We start from the raw sequence: 5,721 nt of genomic DNA, 5'->3' as shown, positions 1-5,721 counted from the left end.
CATGCCACTGCACTCCAGCCTGGGCAACAGAGCGAGACTCTGTCTCAAAATAAATAAATAAATAAATAAATAAATAAATAAATAAATAAATAATTCACACCAAGAAACATACCATGACATTTTAGAACACTAGGCTCAAAAGGATCATCTTTAAAATGCTTATACAAAAAAAAAAGAGAAATAAGAGTGCTAATGAACTTCTTGAAGGCAACAATAGAAGAAGGAAATTATATATTTAATTCATAATTCTGAGTAAAAATAACTGCTAAACCCAGCCAAGTGACTGCTCAGTTGTTACATCCTCTGTTTGCTGGGTACCATGTTTTATGAAAGGAATCCCAAGACTGATGATGAGTTTCCAAGATAACAATCAGGCAAACACTCCAGGGTGGAGTAGGAGACAACAGAAAAGAATGTTTTAAGAAAGTAAAACTGATAGAATACTTAATGTGATTGTAAGCTCTGAAAAAAGATCTACACAACCGTGAGAGTATTCAGAGTTTCATTAGTATTAATTAAAAACTAAGGATTAACTCTAGGGAAAACAACATTGAGCAAGAAATAAAAAGTAATCATAATGTACTAAATGTTTCAGTTTCCATTGGTGTCATGATATATACAATGAATCTCAATATAAACAAAATTATGGTACAATCATACTGAAAAGATGGGAAGATGGATGGATAAAAAGTTTATGTGCATGTGACAAAGGATGAAAGACATAAAACTTCATCTTTCCCACTGAGAAGTTAATGGACAATGCCTAAAACTGAAAAAGTACCAATATATTTGCACTGTTTAGAGTACCAAAAGACCAAAAGAATTAGGTGAGAAAAATGATACAAGCTCACTTTGGGAGGAAGGGGTAAGATTTTTCTTAAATCTATGTGTATGACAGAAAATTTAATTACTATTACATTAAAAAGAGTAAATGGAAGCTTTAGAGTAACTATGTCGAACAGAACTGTAATGCAAGCCACATATGTAATTTTTAATTTTCTAATAACCACATTAAAAAGGTAAAAAACAGGTAAAATTAATTTTAATGATAGTATCTTATTTATCCATATATATCAAAAACATTATTTCAATATGTAGTTAATATAAAAACTTTCAGTTAAATATTTTAGCTTTCTTTTTTTGGTATGGAGTCTTCAAAACTCACTATGTGTTTTACACTGAAAAGATATTTTGAGTCCAACTAACCCCATTGCAAGTGCTCAATATCCACATGTACCTATTGGCTACTGTTATTAGATGTAGCAATTATTTTCCTGTGATCTCATGAAAACTTATGATAGAAGAATTTCAGTGATATGAAACTATTTTAGCAGCAATCTACACTATAAAGCATCACAGAAAGCATTCATTAAAATTGGTCTAGCTTCCGATTAATAATATAACTATACTTTCTAACCTGAGAAGCCACTAGTCGGCCTTATCATGCAACAACTTCATGGTAGTCAACAGAATATATTCAGTAATGAATTTAGAAAATACCATATACAATTGACCACATACAGACCCAGCTATTTGCTCTACCCCACAACCCCTATCAAAATTAACAATCTCTTCTCCTGGAATTCTATCCTGTTGTGTCCTAAGATTGCCACACCTTTCCAAAGAAACCACAGGCATTTTGTACTTTATCTTCCTCAGGATACAAGGAGGCCCAGAGTAAAACAGAAGAAAGACAGCAGAGGTTAAATAAGCTTCTGTGAGTTGATTGGGAACTTCACCAGCATCATTAAGTTTGTCCAAGTGACTTGAACAGGGTCTTGAACAACACTGTGACTTGGCACCCACTTTTGTGCTTCATACAATAGGACACCACTATCCCCATGCATCATTTAGAGTACTTAATATATGCTGGACAGTATGCTAGGTGTTTATCTCAATTCTTACAAACAATTCTTGAAGCAATATTACTATTAGTACTTCTTTGCAGAGAAGAAAATTGAAGTTTGAAAGCATTAATTGCCTTAGATCACCTGTTTTCTGAAAGACCCTGGAATTAAGAATTACTTTTACATTTTTTAAAGGTTATGAAAACAAAGAAGAATGTGCAACAGAGATCATATATGGCCCCAAAAGCCTAAAATATTTACTATCTGGCACTTCACAAAAAAAGTTTACTGACCTTGTGCTAGTTTACAGAATTAAATAGTCTGATTCCTAAACAAATCCTCTAAATCAGGGTTTCTCAATCTTGGCATGGTTGACATTTTGGGTTGGATAATTCTTTGTTAGCAGCATCCCGATCTCTGCCCACTGGATGCCCAGGGCAGCACCCCTCCCCCATCCCAGTTGTGACAACCCAAAATGTCTCCAGACATTGCCAAACGTATCTTGGGCAGCAAAATCGTCCCCTGCTGAGAATTACCACTCTAAATGGTCTTCAAACTGGGGACAAATAAAGTCTTCCATGGGACATACACCAACAACATGTGTAATTTTAAGAAAAAGGCTTCCAGATCCTTTACTCCCATGAGTACTCCTCACTAAACTGATCTGCCTGAGAATATGCCCCCTGTTTAGTTATCATACTAGTTTTTATTCCCCGAGATCCTTTCACAATCTTCCACTTTACAAAATAAAGGCATACTTCTCACCCACTCCTATTCTTACTATGGTACACCGCCCCAGGACGGAAAAGCCTCCCTACGAACAAACAATAAGTCAAAGGGTTCAAAGACCCTCCTTTAATTTAGGCACAACTCCCACTATCCATTCCATTAAGAAACAGATTTCCAGTAAACTTCTACTTTTAATAATTATTCTTCATTAAAATCCATCAGGTGTTTATGCTATTCTGATCGACTATTTATAACTCAACCCAAAAGAAAAAGTACAACTTACAGAATTAGTTATAGGAAATTTTTAAACTTAGTTTCAATTTATATAAATATTGTTATTAAAGACATGTATCACAGAGATTAATAAAAAGCTTTCAAGCATAAAAATACATTATCTTAAGATAATATTCTGTGGGGTGGGGGTGATAAAAATAAAATTTTTTCAAAAAGGAAGTGTGTAAATATAATGTATTTTAAAAATTGATGGTGATGGATATAAAACTACAAAGATGCGATACTCCACTGAATACAGTTAAAAAGATTGATGTACCAACATTATATTAAAATGTTACTATCAATATCAGGTGGGAAATTGCATCCTTTTCAACTAACGCATGATGTAAAATACTCTAAGTTAACTAAAAGTGTGCAAGAGGGACAGTTTTACAAAAATTATTTCGGGGTTCACAAGCAAATTAAAAGTACTGCTTTAAAAATCACTCACTACTATTATAAATGGCAAAGATATAATGGACATGGTCTGTCTCTGGCCTTTAGAAGCACCAAAATTTGCTATCTTTTGTTAAGCTCTCTAAATGTGTCTGGCACTTTTCTAAGGTTATCCAATCCTCACTCTTGGAGGTTGATATCTGATTTTTAAAATGTTTTACAAATATGGAGCAGCTTGCCCAAGAACAAGGTTAGTAAATGATAGATTCAAATCAGTTCATGGATCAGAAGACTATCTGTCAAGAAAATTAAATGAGCCCTCGCCTGTAATCCCAGCTACTGCACAGGCTGAGGCCGGAGAATAGCTTGGGCCCAGAAGTTCAAGGCTGCAGTGAGTTATGACTGCACCACTGCACTCCAGCCAGCCTGGGTGACAGAGCAAGGCCTTGTCTCTTAAAAAAAAAAAAAAGAAAAGAAAAGAAAAACGAAAATGAAAATTAGATGAAATGTGTTTGATTCCAAATCTAAAAATCCTACTATGTTTACAAGTCAGCAGAGTGAGGGAAGGGTGAAGAAAACCCAGAGTGTCCCACGGTAGAAAGTCATGTGGTTTAAATCTTCAGTAGGTAGCATTTGAAAGCAGAAACGAGGCATGATGAAGGCATTTAGCTAGAAGCAGTATTTACCTTGGGTATACCTTTATTTCTAAGCTTATTTAACATACAGTATGATGAAAGATTTCCTAAACAATGTGTCAGTGGAGAGAACAAGATGGCTACTGAGAAAGAGGAGTGTGTCTGCGTGTAGGGTGGAGTGGGAGGGCTAATTCCGCAGGGTTGCTTAATAACCTTCCTTGCTGCATCTCCATCTCAAAGAGAAAAAAAGGTTACACAGAAAGAAGAGCCTGGATATCCAGAGGTTATATAAGTCTAATGGTCAATTTCAGTCTAATCTCTGGGGAATCTCAACACAGAAAGAAAAAGGTTTAAATTAAAATATCACATTTTTATTTTGGGACTGGGATTTGCTATATCCTCAGCAGTCTCAGAAAATACATTTTACAGAAATAAGGATTGTAGGATGGTGACTTTTAAAAAAGCCTATTTCATTCCTAAGCACAATTACGTGTCAATCAAGTGTCCTGAAAAGATAAAAACCATTATCACATGATTTCACATTCTTCAATTTTCAAAGTTAAGAAGAGAAAGTCTTTGAAATGACAATCTGATGTATTAAACAGTACCTATACCAGTGTAACAGTCTTCAATAACAAACCAAAATCTGTTCCTAGATACCAGTAATTCACCTAAATTCTAATTTGTTAACGTTCTAATAAAACACATTTATTTCAACACAACTCTATGTATGTGTGTAGATGTCTTAAAAAGTACCCAAGAGCAAAGGTAAAATTCTGAATTAAAATACCTATTTAGTTCGATTCCAAAACATTGAAAGTAGTGACACTCTCACTTCACGCTCAACAGTCAACATTACAAGCAGTCTTTAATAATACCGCAGGTATCTCCCCAGAGCTAGCAGAAGTTGATCGAATGCCTACTTGGTCCTTTACCAAAAAAGCGGAGGGGGCTTTGTCTAATACCTGTATGCACCTCCCTCCGTAGCATCCCGCTCATTCTAGCTTGTTAGGGAAACCACAGACAACGACGTTTCAGAGAGTGCCACAGGTGAAGCCGACCCGAAACCACATTACAGAAAGGCTTCCTGTTTCAAACAGGTCCAATAAAGCCACAGAATGAAGTCTACGATTATAAAGAACTGAGAATCGGAAAATATTTCCATATGGGTGCGGTCTTCTATTACTTTTTTCCCCACTTTCGGAAATGTCAAAGAAAAACTGCTACATTCTTAAAGATGAGGCCATCATTTCATAGGCAGTAACAACCTGGAACGCAAATTCGTTAAATTATAATACAATAAGGCCAACCTCGAGGATCCTCGGTGGACTACTAGTGCACTTCTTTACAATCAGAAAGTGGAAAACTGGGTCAGCCCTACAGTCACGCAATAATGCCGCGTCACGAAACTGCGAATTCCAAGAGCAACTTTTCTCATGCCCAGAATTAAGCCGGAGGGATCCTCCGCGCAGCTCAATCTCTAGGAAGCATGAAGGAATGTATTGTAAAGAGTAAAATCACGCGCAATCCATCCCAATACAACTGCAGTTGTTCGTGGGCCTTCTTGCAGAGTAAGGCTGCCGAACCTTGACCGGGCCGTGGGCGCTGCAGGAGGGCAAAAGACCACAGAGATCTGCGAAACCAAAGTAAATAACGAGGTTGGGGCCGCGAGAATGATCAATAGCGATGCTCCGAAAGGACCCCGCGAAGGGAAGCGAGCGGGAAGGATTCCCTCCAATCTAACAGTCCATGGGTTAGAGACCGAAGGTTCCCTAAATACCACATTCCGGGGAAGGGACTGAGAACAACTTCTCAAACTATTCTCTCTTGAAATCGCTCCC

General features: G+C 36.7%; 1 protein-coding gene across 1 annotated transcript in view; it reads right to left on the bottom strand.

The window, feature by feature from the left end:
* SPG20 (spastic paraplegia 20 (Troyer syndrome)) overlaps nt 1-5,721 on the bottom strand; it is a 37,807-nt gene that overhangs the window by 31,510 nt on the left and 576 nt on the right. The window lies entirely within an intron of this gene.

This window comes from Colobus angolensis, unplaced genomic scaffold, assembly GCF_000951035.1.
Source record: "Colobus angolensis palliatus isolate OR3802 unplaced genomic scaffold, Cang.pa_1.0 Scaffold214, whole genome shotgun sequence".
Taxonomy (NCBI): domain Eukaryota; kingdom Metazoa; phylum Chordata; class Mammalia; order Primates; family Cercopithecidae; genus Colobus; species Colobus angolensis.
This window is presented reverse-complemented; position numbering and strand designations above follow the sequence as displayed.